General features: G+C 52.3%; 1 protein-coding gene across 5 annotated transcripts in view; it reads right to left on the bottom strand.

The window, feature by feature from the left end:
• Nucleotides 1–23,957, bottom strand: part of Wscd2 (WSC domain containing 2) — an 81,731-nt gene that overhangs the window by 52,359 nt on the left and 5,415 nt on the right. Inside the window, exon 2 of one of the 5 annotated variants that reach the window (XM_040731257.1) lies at nucleotides 13,405–13,532. The exons of the other annotated variants lie outside the window; for them this stretch is intronic. The gene's annotated coding sequence lies outside the window, so the exon portion shown is untranslated. The remainder of the gene's footprint in view (nucleotides 1–13,404; nucleotides 13,533–23,957) is intronic. 5 annotated transcript variants of the gene reach the window in all.

Below are 23,957 nucleotides of genomic sequence, written 5' to 3'. Positions count from 1 at the left end.
CGGTTGTGAGTGGGCAGGATCTGAATCCCTTGGATGAAGCCAACTGGGCATCAATCTGATTGTGTTTGATGATGGGGGGAGGCCTGTGCCACAGTGGAACCACCCTGTGGGGTCCTGGGACACATAAAAAGAAGAAAGCCAACTGAGTACCAGCATCCATCTCTCTCTGCTTCGTGAGACATGGATGCTTCTGCGGAGTGGGAGAAGTCTAGAAGCACTGTGGGTACTAACCATTGGCTTCTACTTGTGTACTAACCATTGGCTTCTACTTGTGTACTAACCATTGGCTTCTACTTGTGTCTGCTGCCAGACTAGCACAGGACCTGGGTGACATCCAGCACAAATCCCCACCACCCATCCTTTACCTGGTCTCCCTGTGGTGGTTCCAGCTGCCCTGGCTGAGGGCTGGGCTGGGCTGACTAAACCTTCTGGGCTTGTGTGAAGCTGTGAGCCCAGCCTTGGTTCAGAGAGTCCTGTGGGTCAGGAACAGCTCTCTAGAGACACTATGGTGGTGAGGTACAGCTTAGCTATGCCCAGCTTGGGACTGGTCTCCTGGGCATGAAATCATGAAGGCTCCCTTTTCATGGGTGAACAGGAATATCAACACAGAGTCTGTAAGAGCCAGTGTGTCTTCCTGAACACCTGCACAGTCAGACGCTCACAAAATGTGCAGCCCAGAGCTGCTGTTTTATTTCCATTTCATAGACAGGGACACTGAGGCTCTGGGAAGCAAAACTACTCATCCAATATCTTGCAAGTAGCAAGTGATGGATTCAGTGACCACAGACCTTGTTCAAAACATTTAGAGCAATTAGGGGCAGTAGTTTTTTCTCCCCACCACTGTCAGCATCTTTGTACTGTCACCACTGTCAACCACCACCATCATCATTGTTGACATGATCACAACTGCCACCATAGTTGCCATTATCATCATCACCATTATTGATGTCATCACCACTATCATCATTGTCACCACTGTCAACATCATTTTCATTGTCAGCATCACCATCATCTCATCATGTGTCATCCTCATTGACCATCACTGTCACCGTCACTGTTGACATCATCATCAGTGTCACTGTCAACATCACCATCAGTGTAAACACCATTCTAGTCATTGTCACCATCATCATCACTGTCACTGTCATCACTGGCAACATCATCACCTCTGTCAACACAATCACCATTATTGTCAATGCCACCATAATCACCGTCAACAGTCACTATCATCACCACTGTCAACACCATCATTATCTACATCATCATAGTCATTGCCAACACCATCATCAATGTCAACATAATCACTACTACCATTGTTTTCACTGTCAATATTATTGTCACCGTCGACACCATCACCATGTTGTCTATGCCATCATAGCCATTGTCAACTGTCACCATTATCATGGTTAATATACCATCACTGTCCTTGTCATTGTCAACACTGATGCTGACGTTTACATCACCCCTCATCCTGTCTAATGTCCTTGTCATCTCCATCATCTTCTGCCTCCCTGTGTGTCGTGAACACAGGGCTGCTTGTCAGCACTAAGTAAAACATTGTGTCTGACCCAACCACTGACACACATGGAATGGAGGCCAGGTAGAAAGGGGGTTCTTGTGTAGAAGTCACACAGACACCCTCACACCTCCACCCAGCGTGTTTTCATCGGATGGAAAAGGACAGTTGGTACACAGCGCAGAGAATACCCTGGGTACGAGGAAACACGCTGTCCCACAAGCTCTGTGAAGCTAAGTTTTCCCTTCCCGTCACAGGGGTGGTGTGTCCTTAGCTTCTTGGCCTCCCTTTGGAGAAGTTTCTAACCTCTCTTGAGTGTGGAATGGGCCCCCACAGAGGCATCTTGTTTGTGGCACCCTAGCCATCCCAATAGCAAGTGCCATTGTCTGTGAAGCATTAAGAGCTGGGCAGAGCCGCAGGTGTGCTCTCTGGCTTCCTGTCCTGTCTTCCCTCTCCATGACAGCCTCAGCCCCTCAGTCCTGTTCCTTTACATGATAAAGCTCCTTAAGCCAACAACAGGAGCCAGCAACAGTTCATGAGCAGAGGTGTGTGTGTGTGTGTGTGTGTGTGTGTGTGTGTGTGTGTGTGTGTGATCTACCTGCACCCCAATGTTTTGGGCTGGGAGAACTGGCTTTCACAGAAGGGAGTAATCTGAGTGACACTGGAATCAACATTCCAGGGAGCTGCTCCCTCCCAGTTCACACTGGTCTACTAAACTTGACCTTTCTGCTGAGACCCATGGACAACTAGATTGTTCGGGTCTATGCCCAGCAGCTCTGGGGACACTAGCGCGTGTGGAGCTGGTGTTGCCTTATTCAACTAGTATGAAGCTGCAGGGCAGGCATAGGCTGGGCACTGAGCTGAAGGATAGAGTGAGTCAAACCCTAGCCCCAAGTCTTTGTTGTTGTTATTTCTTTTGATACGGGGGTTTTACTCTGTAATCCAGCAATCCTCTTGCCTCATCCTCCCAGGCTTAGGGATTACTGGCATTCACCATCACGCCGGCAGCCCATCTTTCCCACACAGTGATGTCTGGCCTCGCTGTTTGTTAAGCTGCCTGGGTTTCTTTCTGTGCTGAGCACAGCCCCATGTCAATCAATTACATGATTATCTGACACAGACCACCCAAGATGGATTCTAGTCCTGTTATCCCATTGGATAGACAAGGAAGGAGAGGTTCAGAGTTGCTCAAGGAGCCCATGGGAAAGGCAGATGGGTCCTGAGTCTGAGGATGTGGAATCACATAGAGGGAGTTCCTGGCCAGCATGGGATGCTGGGACCTGAGAGATGCTCAGAGACATCTGGCAGGCATGGAGCAGGACAAGACTGAGTGGGAACCCATGCAGAGGTGTGACTATGAAGGGGACTTTCATGTCATTGGTCTCTAGCTCAGTAGCATGGAGTGAATTCTCAGCTGCCTCCAGGTCCATGTCCCTCATCCCTCTGCTCATCCCTCATCCCTGATTCCTTTACCTCAGGAGCCTGGCACACTGTAACCAGTTGAGCTGAACCAGGGCTCTGCCAGAACCCAAAAATAGTTACAGCTTCCTGGTGAAATTAGCACAGAACACTGCCCCATTCATCACTCTGACTTCTATCTTGTTATTTTCAGGGCAACACGGCACTGGGGATGAGGAGTCTCTCTCTCTCTCTCTCTCTCTCTCTGTGTGTGTGTGTGTGTGTGTGTGTGTGTGTGTGTGTGTGTGTCTGTATATGTGAGTGTGCATGATGCATTGTGGGTGAGTGTGAGTATATCCGTGTGTGTGGTGTATGTATGTTTCTGTGTTCGGTATGTCTGTATGGGAGTGTGTGTGTGTGTGTGTGTGTGTGTATGTGTGTGTGTTTTGCAGGGTTTTTGCAAGAACCTCAGATTGGAGCCCCTGCCCAACATCCCTTGCCCCTCTTCACTTCCCAACATCTCCAGGCAGTGGAGTTGAAGCAGACTTGACTTTACACTTGGGTCAAGGGAAAGAGCCCTGCCTGGCCTGAGCCAATCAGCACGGCCCATCCCCCTGCCCACCATGGCCATTAGAGACTTGGGCTGGGAGACTGGGGGGGGGGCCCAACTTCTTGTGGATTTAGGCACCTGGGCTCCCCACAGGCAGCCAGAACCTAGGAGAAGTAGGGATGCAATGTGAGAGACTGAGACTTGATGAACTTCATTTGAGCCTGGATCAAGTCACAACTGAAGCAAGATCTGGGTAGATTTTGGTGTCTATGAGTCAAAATAAATGATTTGCTTTTCAGAAAGCTGTTCTCAGACTGCTTTCAGTACATAGAATCCTGCCTGAGTGAGGGGTGCTGGAGAAGGCCTCCCAGGCTTCTCAGCACTCTGGGTCTGGGTTGTGGGTAGCACCCAGGACATGGGAGTGAATGGAGTTTGAGGACTGATTCTGAGCCTTCTGAGACAAAGATTTAGGATGGTCACACACCCAAGAGGTGACACCAGCTCTGCAGGGCATTATGTCAACTTGTGGTTTCCTCAAGGGAGGACTATTACAGCAACTCTTCTTGGCTTTTACCTACCTGGCCATCATGTTTTACCAGTTACCACAGGTTTAACAGCCCTGTCTGCAAGCAGGTTACAAGGTGTGTGAATGTCACCAGCACCGGTCTTGCATCTAACCTTGGCAGGATCTCAAGGGCAGTAAACACTCCTGGGAATGGCTTTGGCCGAGGCTCCCCCAAGAAGAGCCTTTACAGACAGGACCACAGCTACACTGCCTGCTCAAGAGTCCAACCCCCCTCCTGCATCCACCCCTGACACCAGACTCATGAGAGACGGCGTCTCGCAAGTATGTCAAGGCAGAGCCACTCCTTGGATGTCTTTGAGGCAGGTGCCAGGAAGACCCTGTTGTATGAACATGGGGTCAAGGTTCAGAGAGGTAAATCTAGAGATGAATGCTAGGCAAGCATTCCAGTACAGACCCTGCACAGAGCCAAACATTTCAAGAGGGCAATAGAAAGGTACAGACGTCACCATGTCAGGGCTGATCCCAGTGTGAATAAACCTCCGTTCACAAAGCAAGGGAACTATTCCCTTTGCATCTCCTCCATTAATTAGGAGAGCCATAACTTATTGCCTACAGATCTTTAACACCCCCCAGCCTCAGGCTCAGAGCCCCAACCCACAAAGTGTGCTGGAGCCGATGCACTCTGCTGCCTTTGAATATATATGATGATTGGCCTCTTTAGGGAAAGGCGTATTGGCTTCATATTTTCAGGCAAGTTAACTCTCAAATAAATAATCTGTTTGGTTAAAAAATGAAAATCAGTGGAAAGAGAAATAGGCAACCGTGGGAGGAAGTGTGAAGGTGGTGTGCTCACGGCTTTCATCTGGGGAAGCTGTACCCCCATCCCATGCCCAGCAGAACCCCAAACTATCGTCTCATCAACTCACCAATGAAGGGTCCAACACAGAGATGATAGAGTCGGTGTGGCAGGAAGACTGTCCCTTTCTCCCTCACTCTATCCCAGGCTCCATGTTAAGGCCCAAACTGTGCCTGTTCGCTATGGCTGACAACAGACCACCACAAACAATCTATTATCGCTGAGCTCTGTCAGTGGGGTTGGTTCCCTCTGAGGCAGGAGGCAGGGTCTGTGCCAGGCTTGACCTGACTTTGCAAGTGTTATCATAAAACTGGTAGCCTTTCCTCTCCCCTCATGCCTGCCCTCATCTATGCATGCTGGTCTCCTGGGTCTGTTTGCCCATCATCTTAAATTAATTTTTAATTGACGTTTCATATATGTATATAATAACCTTAGTCATTCCCATGCCCCATTCCCTCTCATCCCACCCCTTCTCCCATGGACCCTTTCCCCCCAACATGTCTATCCCATTTCCTGTGCCTTCTTTTTGGGTGACATAGGTATGGGTAGAGGTCATTTTACCAGAGTCAGGAAACTTACCAATGACCACACTTCTCCCCCAGTAACCGTGAAATATCAATAGTCCCCCAGGAAGGGGTGGGATCTTGTGTACTGGGCTGGTTTTGTGTCAACGTGACATGAGCTAGAGTCTTCAGAGAGGAAGGAGACTCAGTTGAGGATATGTCTCCATGAGATCCAGATTTTCTCAATTAGTGATCATTGGGGAGGGCCCAGCCCCACTGTGGGTGGGGTCATCTCTGGACTTGGAGTTCTGGGTTCTATAAGAAAGCAGGCTGAGCAAGCCATGAGGAGCAAGTCAGTGAGCAGCATCCTCTACGGCCTCTGCATCAGTTTCTGCCTCCAGGTTCCTGCCCTGCTTGAGTTCCTGTCTTGACTTCCTCTAACGATGGACTACGATGTGGAAATGTGAGCCAAATAAACCCTTTCCTCCCCAACTTGATTTTTGGTCATGGTGTTTTGTCCCAGTAAATGGAAACTCTAAGACAGGCCTTATGGCACCTCCCATCCATGATGAAATGTCCACACAGGCAGGTATTCTGCAGAAACTACAACTGCAGTGAGTTTGTGAGCAAAAGTCTCTATCATGCCCAAGAGACACACTTTAGTGCACATCTCCCAAACTCTGGCCCTTATGCCTTGTCCTGTGTTCCTTCAGTCTTGGAGCTTGTAAGTTTTCAGGGACAGGAACACTACAGATCCAAGCTGTCACAAGCCCTAAATGCACTGTGACATTTTCTTTATGGTGGCCCTGGAAAGCGGGTTGGCATTTGAGCTGTTTAGCAGGTGAATAAACTGAGGGTCAGGGAGGGGGAGACCTCATCCAAAGCAGCAGACACAGAGTGCATCACCATTGCACCAAGGCCCGCTGTCAGGCTTCTTGATTCTTCGCTCCATCTAACCGCCTGCCCCCGTATGCACAGTCCCCGCCTTCCCGAGTTACTCTTCCCACTTTATGAATGGGGAAAATGAAGCTCAGAGAAGGGACGTGCTGCTGAGGCCACACAGCTGCTGAGGCTGAGCTGAGGAACATCCCGGATTCTCCTACGGATGGCCTCTAAGCCATCTCCCAGGTCTCCCAGTCTGCACCAGAGAAACCAGCTGCTACTGTACACCGTGACGGGAAGAATCAGACAGTAGCCCATGGCGGGCTGTGGCTCCCTGGTGGTTTGACTTGCAATGTGCAGATTTAAGAAGGTGTGACAGGACCTACATGTATTCCACAGAAACCATGCATCCTTGATGTGGCTATGTGGTACAGGCTTCTCGCCTGCTATTGGGTAGTGGCAGCGAGATGTAACTCCAGCATGCCCCATGATGCTGAGAGGGGACCCGCAGGCTACACAGGAGGATGCATCTGAGCTGGGGTGTCCTGTTAAGCTAGGCATTCAAAGTGTTGCCACGGCCGTGATTTTGGCGCATGCCCAGGTTAATTGGGATGTGGCCCCATCATAAGCCGAGGACTGTTAGAACTCCCTTGTATGATAGACCAAATCATTTATCACATTCGTGTCACATCACACTGTGCCATGCGACACCAGTCAAAGCACATCACACCTGTCATATCATGCTACATGTCAGTCATTGTGCACCGCATGTATGTCTTATATCATGCCATACATAACCCCGGAGGGCAGGGATTCAGCAGTATCTCTGTCCATCTAGCCACTGGGGTCTGCTGTCCTGGAGCCAGCCCAGCCCAGCGACCTGCTCCCACCTCCACAATGCACACCATCATGACTCACTTTCATTTTGGGTCCCAGAAGCAGCTCACACTCAGAGGCCCCCAAACGAAAGCCTCCAAAGGCCAAGCGTGTAACCCAGACCAGCCAAACTCCTATGTTAATGGTGAAGCTGTAAGGAAGGGGCTCAGCTCTCACACAGCTGTGCCTGCCTAGGCAAATGCCTTTATCTGAGCCCAGGAGGACTTCCTGCCAGTAACACGCCCAGTGACGCCCAGCCCTCGGGGACTGGGTTTCTAGCCCTGAGCAATTTTATGCTGGAAAATGTCACCAGGGAGAAAAGCCAGCACCATCAACAGCCCTGCTCCCACAGCTGCCTTCCTGGCAAAGATGCTCCAGGGGCCCTCCAGGCCTGGAGATGGAGACCTCCCTGTGCAGGACCAACCCCTCCTGCTCACATGATCTGAGAAGGGCAGTCTTGTGACTTAGTGTTTGCTGAGTGCTTCCTCCTCTGTGGGCTGGGAACACAGAGACCTATAACAGGTAGCCCCCCCATGGGGCTGCACAGGTCTGGGCAGTTTGAGCTTAGCCATACCCACCTATAGAATGGAGACAGATAGGTGTTTTTCCTCAACAGGGGTGTGAAGACCAAATGAGCTAATATGACCCAGGCTCTCAGCACAGAGCCAGGGACATGGAGGAGCAAGTGTAAAAGTTCTCGGGGGACCGACCCATCGGAGGAGCTCAGTGGGCAAAGCACCATGGACGGTGCAAGGGCGAGGACCACACCCAATCAGAAGGGCTCCATCTGCCCCAGAAACAGCCGAGAGGGCAATGGCTGCAGCCTGGTGCAGCGGATCCCGGCAGCAAGCAGAGGCAGCTGGGCCAGGGCAGCTTGTGGGTAAGAGCCCAGGCATCTAAGACACAAAAAACACAAGGAAGGAATGACTCCTGACGCCCCACAGGCAGGGTGGCTCCAGTCTCCTTCCTTCTGGTGGCTCCAACACTTGGCTCATAGATATTCGGTGACTGTGTGGGTTGCTGAACAAGAGAGAGAAAATACCTGTGTCCAGTGACTGAGAGGCAGTAGAACAGCCACCACCTTTGTACTCTGAACCTGAACCTTCCACTCACTCCCCTGTGGCACTAACTCCCTAAGTCCTGCAATTTAATCTCTGGGTGTCTGGTTCTCTGCCTCACTCCAGGGAGGGGGTCAGTGGGGTGAGTTGCAGTGTTAGCATAAATTATTGACCCAGAGTGCAGCAGGCAGCCTCTGGAGGGTTTTGTGGGGCACGCCCCTAGGAAGCCAGAGCACAACCAGGGAGCCCAGGACAGCCCCATGCCTATGTGGTTGATTGGTCTCAGTTGCGCCACCCCCGAATTCCAGGGTACTCATTCCTACCATGTCCCTGTATCTGTTACTCCTCATGATGTCAGGCAGGTGGCCAGACTTTCTGACATTTGGGTAGGAACATGAATGACCTTCAAAAGAAGCCTGCTGGGAACGTGGACAAATCTCAGATAGGCAGAAAGAGGGAGAGCCACCACCCTACCTGGGGGGTTGGGGGCGGATAGTCCCACCCCAGGGTCCTCTGGGCCACGCCTCTGGATTTGTTCATGACATGGCTCAGCTTTTAAATCTTAGAAACTAAATTTACTTTAATTTTTAAAAATCTTTTTGAGATAGTGTATTGCTAGGTAGCCCAGTCTGGCCTCAAACTTTCAATCCTCCTGTGTCTGTTTTTGGACTGAGGACATTATAGTCATATACCCAGTTAATTGACTGTCTAAAATTCAGAAACGATACACCATGTAGGCGGGAGAAATCTCAGAGAATGAATAACAGAGGCATAGAGCCTGGCCAGCAGAGTTAGTTCTGCATGGTATCCCAGCGGAGAGTCACTAAACAGTTGTCACCATTGCAGACTGTACGAGAAGAGGGAGCCCTCGGCCAAGCCACGGACCTGAGTAACAGGAATATTGTGATAGGATGATGGCAGGACCTAGAGGCCAGCAGGAGCTCCGCCTCCTGCTCAAAACCTCCCCCTAACTCAAGTCCAGCCCAGCATCAGAAAGCAAATACCCACAGTGAACAGAAGGGAGCTGTCCACCATGTGGCTTCACTCAGTCTATCGCTGTGATAAACACCACGACCAAAAGCAAGTTGGGGGCCAAAGGGCTTGTTTGGCTTAGTGTCCCAAATCACAATCATACTCCATCATCAAGGGAAGGACAGGAACTCAGACAGGGCGGGAGCCTGGAGGCAGGAGCTGGCACAGAGGCCATGGACAGGAGTTGCATACCAGCTTGCTCCCCATGGCTTGCTCAGCCTGCTTCCTGATAGCACCCAGGACCACCAGCCCAGGGATGGCCCCACCCACAATGGGCTGGACTCTCCTCCATTAGCTGTCAATCATCAGTCAATGATATGCCCACAGACTTCCCTACAGAGCCAATCTGATGGGGGCGTTTCTCTTATTGATGTGTCTCTTCCCAGATGACCCCAGTTTGTGTCATATTGACACAAAACGACCAGGACATCTACCTCTTCTCCTTTTGTTAACCCTGCTCAGAACTCTATGGTGGGCTTCTGGGGCGTGGTATCCCTAGGATGAGGTCAGATGTAAGGGGGTCGGGGTGGGAGAGACAAGGAGGAGGCATGGGTTTTCAAACAAACCCTACAGTGCCTGAAGGGACATCAGATACTTGGTGCCCCCACCAAACACCAGCTATGCAAAAGGTCCCCTGTCCCAAGCTTGGTGTAGAGACAGCAGAGATGGGAGTTGTGCTGCAATGGAAAAGGGGGGGCTGCTGAGTACCCCGAGGACAGGTATGTCCCTATGGATGCCTCTCGGTGCCTGTAGGGGGGAGAATGGAGTGCCTAGCATTTTGTGGGGATTCCATGTTAGGTTTGACTCAAGTGGGTTCAGGAAATCTGGGGTCTCTGGGACAGCTGCATCTGGAGGTTGAGATGGATTCCACACACCGAGCACAACCACGCCCGTCTGCTTCTGGGCAATCCCTCAGCCTGCCTAACCCTATTCTTCGGAATGCTGGCTCCCTCATACAGAGACTGGGCCAGATTCCAACCCATTCTTCAAAAGGTTCCTCTTTTTAAATCCTGCCACACTCGCCATTCCTGAAAGCACAGGGTTCAGCTCACAGGGCAGTTACCAGATTGAGGATGGGACCGAATCCCTGATTTCCCAGGCTTCCACAGAATCACTGGCAGCTGTTCTTGGCTGGATACCCGCTTCCCAGCTGCTGGACTGACACCTTTGGCCAGGCTGGGCCTTTGCTGTCACGCAGGGGACCCCTCAGAGGGGCTGCTTCGCAGTGGCCTGTGGTTAAGAAGTGTGGGAGGGGGAGGTATCACCCCGACTTCCCAGCCCCCTCCTCTCTGTGACAAACCAACATGCCTGGCTTCATTTTCTCCCATCTGACTCTACCACACGACACAAAACCAAATTAAAAAAGACTATTTTTTGCTCACATGAAATTTTTAGTTCTGGCAAGCATTGGGGAAAACACTTTGAACGCAGGGCATCTGAGCAGTAGAGCTGCTACAGAAATTCTCTTGGGACAGAATGGAGCATGTGTGTGGAGAGCACTTCATACAGGCGTCCCTGATAGCTCCTCACACCTCCAGAATGGCCTTTTCAGCCAACGGGGGTGGTGGGCCGGTATCAACAGTAAAAGTGCCTCTAACTATGAATGTCTGTGCAGCTTCATATCAGACCCTGGACTTTGCATACCTCAACTCTTTAAGGCAAAAATCACACACTCCTATTCAGTTTTTTAAAAAAATCTCCATTGTGCAGTAAGAAAACGGAGGCTCAGAGAGGTGAGGTAACCCACTCAAGATCACACAGCTCAAAAATGGGTAGGGCTGAGATTCAAATCCAGTTCTGTCGGGCTCACAGAACCAGCATGTTCACTAAAGTCTTCTGGGATATCCAGTATGAAGAGAGCTGGAGCTATTGCTGAACATCGATCTCTTAGACTGTCATGGGAATCAGACTGCCCTTTCTTTGGTCAGTCATCAGTCATTCAACAAGCAGATCATAACTGAATCCTTGCTATAAAGTTGGCATGTGGCTACAGTGTTGAATAAAACACACACACACACACACACACACACACACACACACACACACACACAACCAGTTTCCTCCTAAGAGCCAGGATCTCTGTGTGGTTTGGGGTGAGGTGTACCGTGCATGTTGACTCTCTTCCAAGGCTGTTATCACCACCCCAGGCAGGACCCGGCACCCTGTGACTGACACACTAATAAGCTATATCGCACCTGTGCTAGTGAGGATGCTAGAGCTGCCCTCATCATGCAAATGGGGAAACTGAGGCCTGGAAAAGAATGAGCCTTAGCAGAGTCTGCTGAGCAGTTGAAGAAGTCAAAAAGGTGTCTCCACCGTTCAGGACCCTCCCAAGTTTTAAATCAGAATACGTGAATGCTACCGAGAGGGAAACTCACACTTTCTCAGACCCAACTGTGGCCAGTCTCCCTGGACTCTTTCTTGTCCTCTGCCCTGCTGTCTTCCCCAGGGTGACCCATGGAGACCACATTAACACTCAGTCACTTGTGCAAGATCAAGAGCATGAAGGGGCAGAGCCATTGCTGCCTCAGTTTCTCCTGGAATGCTCAGCTAGAGGTGCCCAGGGACCGGTGGGCTGCAGCCACCCAGGGCATAGCTCAGGCTTTCCACCTGAATGCCTTGCTGATCCATTCAGAGACTGAGCTTTTCAACACAGACGTAGAACACCCCCCTCTCTTGCTTCTCTTGAACCGTAGTGGAGTCAGTTCTGCTCTGGGAGTGTTGCTGTGCACTGGTTTCTGCCCCTCAGGGTTATCCCCCGGGGTGAGCACTGACATAGATTCCCTTTACAGTAGGGGGAAACTGAGGTGTGGGAAGTAAGTCGCTTGTCAGAGGCACTCACTACTGGGGTCTCACTGCAAGCTTGAAAGTGGTGCAGGCTGTGACACTGTCAAGGTCTGTAGGAGCCCCCTTTACACAGATGCCGGTGCCCCTCAGCTTACACCACCAGATGCTCCTGTCTTACACCGCAGCTGTTCCCAGGGCCATTCAGGGTTGCAGCCTTTCCCTGTCCGGCAAAGGAAACTCAGGTCCCCCTGGTTGGGTTTCCATGGTGAGCCTGAATTCTTTGGTGTTCTCTTTGCCCTGGGGCAGACTCCATCAGCCACAGGGCATGCCACTCTTGATTGTTAGCCTGTCCTGCACACGATCTGTCCAGGCGCATTCTGTAGCATTGGTGGCTGCCAGGCTTCAGGCTCTGGCCACGCGGTGGCTTTCTGCTGACTCCTGGAGCCTGGCTGGAGCCTGCGGAGCTTGGCACTCGGGTGCTGGTGTCCCTGTGCCAGGAGCACTCCAGGCTCTTGTTCTCCTGCCTCTCCACCCTGCCCCACTCAGGCTGGAGCCTTGCCTGGAGTCGGACAGGGCTCCAACTTTGCCATTTCTTGGCCACGTTCCTATCTGCTGCCCATGGGGAAACCGAGTCACGGGGGACATTTGCTTGAAATGCTCTGAAACTGGAGCTGCCTGGGTCTGGGTTGCCAGCCTGTCCTGCTTGAAAGGGGAGGCTTGTTGGGTCTGGTTTCTGTTTCTTCTTTCTCCTCTTCCTCAGTTTCCTTCCCGGTCCCAGGGGAGGAGAGCTGTGCTAAATGCCCTCATTGTGAGGAACTGAAGCAGCCCTGCCGCCTCGAGACAGGCCCCGTAGGAGGGCAGTGATGTCGCCCAGGGATCCATGGCCCTCTTATCAAGCATGGTTTTCCTTTGGCCCGGGTGAGGGAGGGAGGGAGGAGAGAGGGCAGGGATTTGCTGGAAAGAACTGGTTGGACCTCAGGGGAGGCAAACACAGTCTCGAAAAAGAGGAGTGTTATCTCGCCAAAGAGAACAATTAATTGGCCATTCCCCTGTGGAGGAGTTTTTCTTGTCTAAAAGGTCTCAGAGAGAGAGAGAGAGAGAGAGAGAGAGAGAGAGAGAGAGAGAGAGAGAGAGAGAGAGAGAGAGAGAGAGAGAGAGAGAGGAGAGCACTTACAGGGAGCCAACCCGCTGAGACTGTGTGCTCAGTCAATGCTTTAGTGGCTCTGTGGTATACAAGGTGTCTTGGGAGGGCTTCAGGGAGGAGGCAGCATGGGCAGGGGCAAGCTACACCTGCACCTGACTTGGATCCCAATTGGCTTTGCACCTTGGATGAATCCTCTTCTCTCTTGGTCTCAGTTTCCCCAATTGTAAAATGATGGGGTACATGGGGGGGTGTTCCAGATGTTCTCAGCTCACCCACCTCTGCCACATATGCCATGGAGCTGGCCATCTGCTCTGTTTCTTCCCAGGATACTGAGGGCTGGACTCTGGCACTGCTTCCTGTTCCAGGCTGGCATGGAACTCATGGCATCTTCCTGCCTTGGTTTCCTGAGTACAGAGATTATAGGTGTGTGGTACTACACTCCCCCACCTGGTCAGAAGGAATGGGTCCCCAGATGAGCAGTGACTGCAGAGATTTGACTGCCTGCCCTGAGCTTGGATGGCATCTGTTTGCTTGCGTCCCTCACTCTGGGCTGGCCTCTGCCATGTCACCCTGGAGTACTTTCTCTGCACCCCGCCTGTGAGGGGGCTGTCACCTGAACCACACGGGGGTACTTATTTCCTTGCCCGTGTTGGTGTCCTCCAAAGCTAGGGAGGTTTTTGTGTTTTATTTTTTTTCTCTTTCTCTTGTAATCTTTCTTTCTGGGGCAGCCCCTCCCCCCAGCCTTATCACACTTTGGGAAAGGGACTGGGCTAGGCAGGAGGGCTGACTAGTGGCTTTTGAGCCAAGGCAGGATGCTCACAGAGCATGCAGGTTGCAGACCCTTGGGACTTTTCTACAACAGACAATGACTTGGTCTGGAACAGGGCACAGAACTGGGTGTGGCATCTGTGTCTATACCTCTGTCACTCCAGCTCTGGGGAGGTTGAGGCAGGAGAATAGCTAGACCAAGGCCAAAACAGACTACCTATTGAGACCTTTTCAGAAAATACAACCCCTCTCCCCCACCCCCAGCAGCACAGCAACCAGGAGTCAAGGGTCTGTGCCTGGACCCAGAGAGAATTATCTGGGAATACGGGGGCATCTCTATGGGAAACGCTACCTAAATTCACATGCAGCAGAAAACCGGCATGGACAACCTGCCAAGCATTGTGAACACACATCCGTGCAGGCACCAGCCCAGCTTGGACAGTGTTGCCAAGTAACACCCTTCTATACCCAGCCCAATTCCTCTTCTTCCCAGTGAATGTCCACCCTTCCTGACTCTTTGATTGATAGTCTTTCCACCTGAGCACACACGCATCCCCAGGACTGTAGTTTAACTTCCATTCTGAGCTTTTTACACTCAGAATTTTGCAGTGTGTGCTTTTTGCTAACTGGGCTTTTTCTGGCTGGTATTGTTTTAGCACAAGGCATCTGATTGTGGTGTGTAGCTGGAGTCTGCCCTTTGTTGCGACTGCATACTATTCCCTGGTTAGTTCAAGTCCTGTGTTCCTTTGCATTCTGGGGTCGTAGATGTTTAACTGGTGTCTGTTCCACTGTCGTTGTCATTACGGGTGAGGATTCCATCCCTGTCCACTGTGTATCTTGATACAGTAGAGTAGAGATGACTGAGTTGAGTTAGTCAATGCTGCCATTTGCTCACACAGGCGCTCGGATTCACACTCCCCAGCACGTGGGTGTCCTGAGGCCTCCATTCAGCTTTATCTGTCAACTTCCATTCTATTGAGCTATGTGCACCAGTGTGAGCCTGGAAGCAACTGCACACAGTGGCAGCCAGTTCTTAGAACTGGGCAGACAGTCCGGAGAGGTGACCCAGGTCACAAGTCAGTCACTGCTCTCATGAACATGAACCCTAAGGTACTGACATCTCCAAGGAGGTATGACCAGATCCAGGGAGGGCCCGGGACTGCCTGGAAGGAGCCCTTCACCCTGGAAGGGGGAACCACAGCTAACTGGGCAAAATGAAAGCCCATGATGTCAAAGCATGTGTAAGGGTCCTGGGGCAGGGCAGCCTGAGTTAGAAAGCTCAGCAAACGGTCGGGAGAGTGGAGATGACAATGCTAGCAGCAGGCTGTACCTGGGAGAGTAGAGATGACAATGCTAACGTCAGGTTGTACCTACTCCCATTCAGCCCATATTGTCTAACAGTCTCCCAGGCTGCCTGCGGCCTAGGAGACTCCGTTTTACAAGCAGGTTTGACTCCATTCTGAGGGAGGAGGATGACTCCAGCCCCTGGGTAGAGCCAGAAACCACACATCTGTCAGTCTCCACCCAGCCAACAAAGCTGATAAATGACTTGTTCCTGGGGGTAGCAAGGGGGCTGCCTCTCAGTTTATTGGGGAAAGCTGAGGCTGTGGGGACACTTGGGTGTGTTAAAATCTTACCAGGGAAACAGGACCCAGAACTTATAGGGCACCAAGCAAAAGGTGTCAGTCCCTCACCTGGACCCCATAAAGTGATGGATGCCTGTCCCTGTGATGGCATGGCTCACGGGAATCTGTCACCTGATGCTTGCTGTGTGTGGCAAGGGCCCAGGACTCCCCAGCTCGGTCCCTCAATGTTGATGCAGGCTGCCGTCTGCCCGTCCATCCACCTGTCTGTCCATCAGGACCTGGACCCGTCCCACTGTTTCCAGTGACACTTGACTTTTTACTTCATGGTTGTGTAGCTCCCTTGGCTCATTATCTCAGCTGTACAGATTCCCTCAGCTTTCTGAGCCTTGCAACCTCTGCAGCAGCCTCTGCAACTTGCATCCCTTCCCATACATGCATTCACACACATATATGTGCACACATACACACCACACGTGTTCACACACACAAGCCCATACAATATACCCACATGCATTCACACATACATGTAGACATATGAGCATACATATACATACATACACACCACACATGTGTTCACAGATGCATGCACACACACACACATTCACACACACACACACATGCATTCATATATGTACACATGCACACACACATTTACCTTGTGCGGTAAGAGCTAATATTAGTGATTAAGATTGCAATGAAAGAGCCTGCATTGGCTCAGGCCAGCCCACCAAGCCAGGCAGATTACATGACAAATTGTGATCATCGAGACACTAAACCTTGCAGATTTGTTAGTCAATAAATTCTGACATTGTTTCTGGCAATCACAGCACAGAGAGTGGGCACAGGTGGACACGGGTCTCCTCACAAGAGGGAGGGCCTCTCTGTTCAGGGGGCTGGAGTTAGTTCTGCAAGTGCTAATTCTGACTTCAGGGCCTGGGGGGGGGGGCAGAGGGAGAGCAAGAGCCAGAAGGAGAAGGGGTAGAGGAGGGGAGGGGAGAGGGGGAGAGGTAAAAGGTGGGGGAGAAAGGACAAGAGACACACATGGGGGGTGGCTAGGAAGGGCCTGACGTTTTTCTCTCAGGCTCCTGGGACTGTGCAAGGACCTGTTTTATTGAGTACCTACTATTTTCTGGCACCCCCATGCTGTGGGGAGAGACCCGAGACCCCACTGGGCATGTAGCTTGAAGTGGAGCAGGAGGGAGTCCTCCCTTTCCTGGGCACTTGGCAGCCCAACGTCCTTCTTGGTCTCTGCTGTTTTATCCTGGGAAATCAGGGAGAGCATTAATAATCTCAGACAGCAAAACAAACTGCTTCTTCTCGGCTGAGTGGACGCTGGCTGCTTCCAAAGGTGTCTGAAACCACTGTCTGATTCTGCTCTCAGAAAGTGTGGAGATTCTGGGGCCCTTCACAGCACGGGTGGGGGGGCTCCCTGTCACCACACTGGCAAGATCCTTCTTAGCAAGAGGAGGTGCAGCCGACTTCCTAATGTGGAGGCCAGTGTTCAGCACCAGGGTGCACATATGTGTGCACACATACACTTGTGCACACACATGCACACACACTCATGTTAATGCACACACACGTGCACACACACACAATGTAATAGTACGCAGACAGTGGAGGGGCAGGACTAGTCCAGGGCGCCATGGGGTAACTGTGAAGTCCAGGCTGAGCTCCCAGATTGAGAGCTCTTCTCCCTGCTCTTGAGTCCTTGCTGAGAGCCTGCCTGTCTGGCCTGTGTGACACCCTGCCAGTGACAGGCCCTGCGCCTGAAGCTGCCTTATGCCCGAGGCAGGGGAAGCCTGTGTGTGCCGGGCCTCCTTTTATCTGTAAAGCTCTCAGCTTGCCTGCCTGTCACTTCAATATGACCAGTGCTGAGGAGGCCTTGACTCTCCCCATCTGCCAGTGCCTGTGGCTTAGGAAACCACAGAGGGTGACTCCCGTACTGGTGATCCCCTGCCACCAATCCCCCACCCCCCTCCCCGCTCAGTCCCCTAGGGATTTGGTGATCAAGAATTTGGCTGTAATTTGAGAATTACTAAAAGTGGTTCAGTGATGTGGTTACGGGTATGCTGACGGGACTCAGAGCCAGAAGGAAGAGCTGGGCTGAGAAGAAAGTCCATCAAAGAAAACACGAGCCAAAGGACAAGTGAACTGTGAGAGCTGAGGAAGCCGATGGGGGTGGGGGTGGGGGGTGGGGGGTGGGGGACTGGGGGGGTGGGGGTGAGGGGGCGGTGCTCTCAAGCTCCTGGATCCAGCCAAGCCTGAGCTGACACAGTTCCCTTTCTGCCTGAGAGTCAAAGAATGCACTAATATTGAAGTTGAGATTTGTATCTCTTAGGACCCCAAAAGTGCATCGCTGGTGAACACTGCAGTTATTTCCATACTGCACGGGAGGGGCTGAGGTAGGCTACCACCCAGCTGGGAGCTGACTTGCAGAGCAGATCCTGTTCTCCCCCACTTCCCTCAGAGGCAGCTAGGTTAGAAACCTGTAGCTTCTGGGGGGGCTGTCCCCTGCCTCCGGGAGCAGAGGCATGGTGCCCTTAAGATCTGTGTGTGTTCAGGGAACAGTGGGCCTTGCGCTGTGCGAGGGTGGGCGGAAAGGGGGCTGCTGGGAAATGAGATTCGTGGTTATTATTTGAATCCGTTTCCATGAAGAATCAAAGCTCTCAGTGGCACTTCCCCCACTGCTGTTTTTAATTCCATCAAAACACAGCTGGGGGTTGCCTTTTGGGAGGGTGGGGCTCTCCTTTCATAAAAAGAAAATCTCGTTAATAGAAGTTAAAACAGCACACAGGCCACCGGCTGGCAAGGGGATGATGGCGGGCAGGTGCTCAGGGGACTGACAGTAGCTTAGGAAGCTGCTTGGACTCTTTCTCCTTCTGCCCCCACCCCAAGGCCAAGGCCACAGCATGAGCAGAAGCCGCCACTGTACCCTGGCACCCTGGGGGATCTCTGTGGTCTCCCCTCACGCAGGGCAGCTAAGCTTGCTTATGGCTGCTCTGGCCAGTATCAGGAGCTCATCTCATCCCCTTTAATCAAACCCTCCAGGATCTGTCCCTCTGCCAGATGACAAAGAGCAGAGCCCCCATTCTTCCCCAAGGGCCCCTGAGGACTCTGCTGGGGTATCAGCTGACCCCCAACTCACAGCTCTATAGCCTGCGTCTGTGGGCCAGTCACGGGGACCTCGGGGCCTTTGCACATCTGCTTCCACTCCCTGGCCACCAGCCTCGGTTTCCCCACCTCCCGTCTCTCTGTAAAGCCGGCCGCCCCATCACATACTCCCAGCTGAGCACACTTTCCGCCTTGGAGTGTGCGTTCCCAGACTCCTTTTAAGTTACAATAATACGAAAGGCTCAGTCTTGTTTTTCCTTCCAGGTCTCTACAGGGCCTGGCACGCCGCAACACAGATTTGTGGGCTCTCCATGGGCTCTGCCCAAGCCCCTGGTCCCCACTGCAGACCTCCTGGAGATGCTTTTCCCTGTAGGTTTGTGTGAGATTTTATCGCGTTAGAACACAACACAGGGTGGATGAGGTTGGAGTGCCAGCTCTGCCTCTGGGCCCTTGGCCTTCCGGCCATCCCTTGGTCTCTAGAGTTTGTTTGTGATGGATACCCAGGGGGCTGGAGTGTGGCTGGGAGGCAGGCCACCTGACCAGCAGGCATGAGGCCTTGGGCCCCTCTCAGAGAAGCTACAGAAAAGCCAATAGTAACCACTGACAAAACCAAGTAAGGTGTCATCATCGTGGAGTCTCAGAGTGTTTCGGGGATGTTGAATGCATACCCATGGTATCTTGTTGGCTGTGTCAAAAATTTCATCATGAGTGCATACATGTATTTGACAGTGTACATGTGTATGTGTGTATGCATGTGCGCACACACGCACGTGCGTGTGTGATCTTGTCAACAATCCCACAGACTTAGCCTTTCTGTCACCCACAGATACTGTGAGCCAGTTGCTTTGAGTGCTGACTCTGCCTGGACCACCCACAGTAGGGGAGTTGCTCACCCTGTCTTGGCCGAACAGGACAGGATGGTGGAGTTCTCAGGATCCAGAAAAGGCCCTGAAGGAGAGGGGCCCAGGCTGGCAGCTGCCAGTTGTCACTCAGTCACTGCCCTGTTGGGTGCTTCTGGGTAGGCCCTGAGCTCAGAGCCTTCCCTAGGACACAGGAGTGGCACGTTCCCTGCTTCACCATCAGTCGCAGACAGAATGGAGAATTAACATGCGCTGTGCACAGTAAGCAAGCGTGTGCCCGAGGAGGCCACCCGGGGGGGGGCACCTTCCTTGGTTACAACGGAAGGCAGATGAGGAGTCCCCAGGGGCGTCGTGTGGAACTGATGCATCCAGTGTCCACAGTGTCAGGGGTTCTGAAACTGGACTCTGAGGAGCATGGTAGCAAGCTTAGCTTAGGTCACACAGGCGGGCACTGTCCTCACAGGGATCCTCACATGGAGGAGGCATGGAATTCAGATGAAGACGGAAAACGAAGTGGAACCGTGAGACTTGGGATGTGGGTGGTTTCCACATACTAGAGAAGAAGGGCATGTGGACAGGGCAAGTGGACGCTGCTTTGGAGCCTCTAGAAGGGCGACAGCCTCCTGACTTGTTTGTAACTTTTGCCTGTAGGCCACGAGACTAAATCAGTATTGCGTAAGCCTGTGCACCTGAGGTCACTGCTGCAAAGCTCCAGGAAAAACATACGCTCATGTCGAAGTTGGAAGAAAAACATGCTCGTGTAAAGTTGGAGGAGCCCTTGCGGATCAGGTTGTGGAAGGCCCAGGCTCTGGTGCCAGTCCCATCATCAACTCTGCAAGGCCACAGGCATTTCCATGTCCCAGTGTCCCCATGCTTTGGGATTGCAGGGTTGAGCGGCCCCTTCTGCGAGACCTGGAAGCCCTCAGGTCCCTTTTCCCCTACTCTCCTCAAGTTCAAACTCAAGGTGCATTGAAGAGCAGACCCTGCAGGTGGGTACTGAGGGCTGGCCGGGCAGTTGGTTACTCCCAGGGCATTCAGAAGGAAGCCACTGCTTGGACTTGAACCAGGTCCCTAAACCAGGGGTTAGGCAGAACTGACATGAAAGACAGGGACACACAGGACAAACCAAAGTCCTTCTCAGCCTCTGGAGGCAGCGACTACGAGCAGACCCCAAACCAAGAGTCCCTAGTCCCTCCCTCTCCTGCCCTCTGTACCCTCTGCTGCTGTGGGAATGGGCAGAAATATTAGGGCCTGGTGACAGGGGCACACTTCCTGAGCTCTAGGGGCACAGCTGGAGATCTGCTCTCAACACTGAACTCTCACCCATCCGTCTGGGCAGATTTGATCACTATCATCTCTGTTTCACAAGAGAGGAAACTAGCTTCGTCACAGTCACTCACAGGCACCAGAGAGTCAGGGCTGGGTGCTGGGAAGCTGCCCTCTCCTGCCCTTGCACTCTGAGCTGGACATCTTCCAACCCAGAGGGGAGATTACCTAGCAACACAAACTCATCTCCATTTCACAGATGGGGAAACTAAGATGTGGAATGTGATCATGGTGTTCATAGTGACTGTCATTGTCGTCAAAGGTTCTCTTCCGCTTCATGAATGAGTTTGAGCTTAGGCTGTGTGGCCCATCTTTGCCTCTGCTGTGACACTAGGTGGAGGTGATGAGCACTTGGAGAAGTACATCTCATTATCTCTCTCTCTCTGTAACATGGCAACGGGCTGAACCAGGTCCCAGGTCATGGTCAGTTGATGAGCTGTCATCTCACCCCGAGCCTGGTGTCCTCCACAGCTTTTTCCTGGCTACCTAAGTTTCTACTCTCCATGATCAGCACGAATCTCTGCTATTTTAAACCCACTATGTCTGGTTTGAGCGTCTGGAAACTTTACGTGGGCTTTTGATCCGAACCAAGCACTGTGCTGGGGTTCTGTGAGAACTGACTAAGTGTCCCTGCAGCCTCAGGAGAAGGCACACCCCACTTACAGGAGACAGGACTGAGTTACAGGGTTCAGATACTGGCCAGCTAGCGAGAGATGGTCAGGCTGTGCAACAGGCTACATTTCCCTCTCTGCAGGGCTGTGTGCTCCACACTCCCCTTTCCCTCACTCTGGAGAGGACTTCATTCTCACTCCTAGCTGGGTGGGGATGACTGTATCTGTGTGCAGGCTCCAGACCTGCTTCAGGTATCCAGGAACAAAAACTAGAAAGAGAAATGAGCAGAACATCTGCAGATGCCACGGGCTACTGTTCCTCCAGTGTTAGCCACCCCCAGTTAATCCCGCCTTGTCCAGGTCACTGGCCTCTGTGCAGGACTGAGACGGGACCTCCAGCCTGTTGATAGTGAATCCTGGCAGTCGGTCTCCAGCCTTGAAATCGATCAGAGCTGGGTGGGGCTGTGGGCACCGAGTGCTCATCACTGAGCTGCTGGACATGCATGGAGACATTGCCATCTTTCTTCAAGGTCTCCCTGGCTAGTGGCTCACCTGCCTCTGTCCCATGGTGCATTGCTCCCTGCACGTTTGTCACAACACGGCAGGGCTTGAGCTGTGGCTTATTTGCTGTTGCTCTCTATAGCCCAGGCTGGCCTTGAACTCGAAGCGATTTCTCCCGCCTTAGTCTCCTGAGCAGGTGGGATTAGAGGCCAGCATCGCTATGCCAGTAAATATGCTCTTCTCTTCCTTCCTCTTCTCTCTCCCCTCCCCCTCCCCGCTGTTTCTTTTCACGATTGAGACGGAACCCAGGGTTTTTGCACGTGTTAGGCAAGAGCTTCACCACTGAGCCCCAGGCCCAGCCCTGAAGTGCACTCAGCGTCCAGAGAAGGGCACGAAGCCTGGACAGCCACCTGCTTGTTGCTCTGTTGGGGCTGAGATCCAAGCCTGGCTATGTCTGATGCCCCAGGATGCTGGTGTCCTGAGGCTGGGCTGTGAGCCCCTCCTCTTCTGGGTACAAGCAGGCAGATGTCACTGAGCTAACGTGGTGGGCAGCAAAGCATCACATATGACATGTCTTCCCAGGCGTCAGAATCCCGCAGTAGCGCAACTCCATCCATGCAGATTCCTAGCCCTTTGCTCTGACTGCTAAACCGGGCGTGACTGTGTCTGGGGCTGCCACCGGGGCCACCACCCCTGTCCTGTAATATCAAGCTCAGAACAAATGGCTGCTGAGGAGGGTTCATTGCTCCCCACCTGAGGCCTTCTCTGGCCCTGTGCCTCATTTTCCTGTGTCTTATTTTTTTTTCAGAGTCCTCACCCACCCGTGTCCTAGGGCTGCCGGCTGTCATGCCCAGCTGTGCCTCCTCCACCATCCCACACACTCCTCATTGGTTCCTTCTAGCTGTGGTCACCTCGAGAACCAGGTCACCAAGCTTATTAGAAATGGTGGGCAAGGAAAGTAAGCAGACACGGAGCAGCACACGAGGCTGTGCTCCCACACGGTGCTGGCACACGGAGGCTGTGCTCCCACACGGAGCAGCACACGGAGGCTGTGCTCCCACACGGTGCTGGCAAAGTTGTTATTGCTGCTGTTGTTATCGTTGTTTATTATTATTATTATTATTATTATTATTATTATTATTATTACTTTAACTTGTCCCTCAAGGCACGCATCAGAAATACAGAGCCAGGTTGCTGTCTTGCAAAAAGCTACACTGAACGGGGCGCGGAGGCCACTTTGGCAGCGTGGAGGCCACAGGGAGGCAGCTGCAGAACCCCACTGGCTTGGAACGTCTTATTGCACAGCTCTTGCAGCTGAGGCCCCCTCTCATGAACCCACCAGGCAGGAGCCTGGTGTGCTCAGCCCGGCCCCAGCCCTGCCCTTGCTGCTGCTCTTTTCTGTCCTTGGGGCCCCTGCGTACTTTCTGGTCACCCATGATCACTCAGTCTTCAGCTTTTCTGACAGTGATAGGGACACAAGTCAGGCCAAGTAATTTCTATATCAACAACCCTGCCCCCTCCCCCGCGCGCATGCACACGCCACGGCCTCCCACTGTCCATGTGGCCTTGAGAAGCCTGATCCCATCAGTAACTGATAAACCCATAGCTCATAGTTTCAGGGCAGGAACCTCACACAGTACCTGATCCACAGTGACCCAGCCAAGTTCATTAATGCCAGCCTCATCTCCTCTCCCTGGCCACAGCTTGGGGCCCTGGAGGCGTTTGAGTGTCAGTGATTATTTTTTTCTGGCAGGGTCCAAACAGTAAACATTATGGGCTTTGAAGCTCATATGCTCTCTGCCTCAACTACCAGCCCTGCCTGGCACTGCTCAGAACCTCCATAGAGGGCATGCAAATGAGTGGATGTATCTGCGTGCTAATAAAACTTTATTTACAAAAACAGGTCATGAGCCCAATGTACCAGTTCCCTGTTCTTCTAGGTCTGCTTGAGCAGAGTCTGGCCCCTCCTCTGGGGCTGGGCTGAGGAGAGTGTCCTGAGGTGAGGGGGCTTTTTCAGACTTAGCATGGAAAGTCCTGATCCAGGAAGACTGAGTCAGAGCAGG

Source organism: Mesocricetus auratus, unplaced genomic scaffold (assembly GCF_017639785.1).
Source record: "Mesocricetus auratus isolate SY011 unplaced genomic scaffold, BCM_Maur_2.0 Super-Scaffold_100025, whole genome shotgun sequence".
Taxonomy (NCBI): Eukaryota; Metazoa; Chordata; class Mammalia; order Rodentia; family Cricetidae; genus Mesocricetus; species Mesocricetus auratus.
This window is presented reverse-complemented; position numbering and strand designations above follow the sequence as displayed.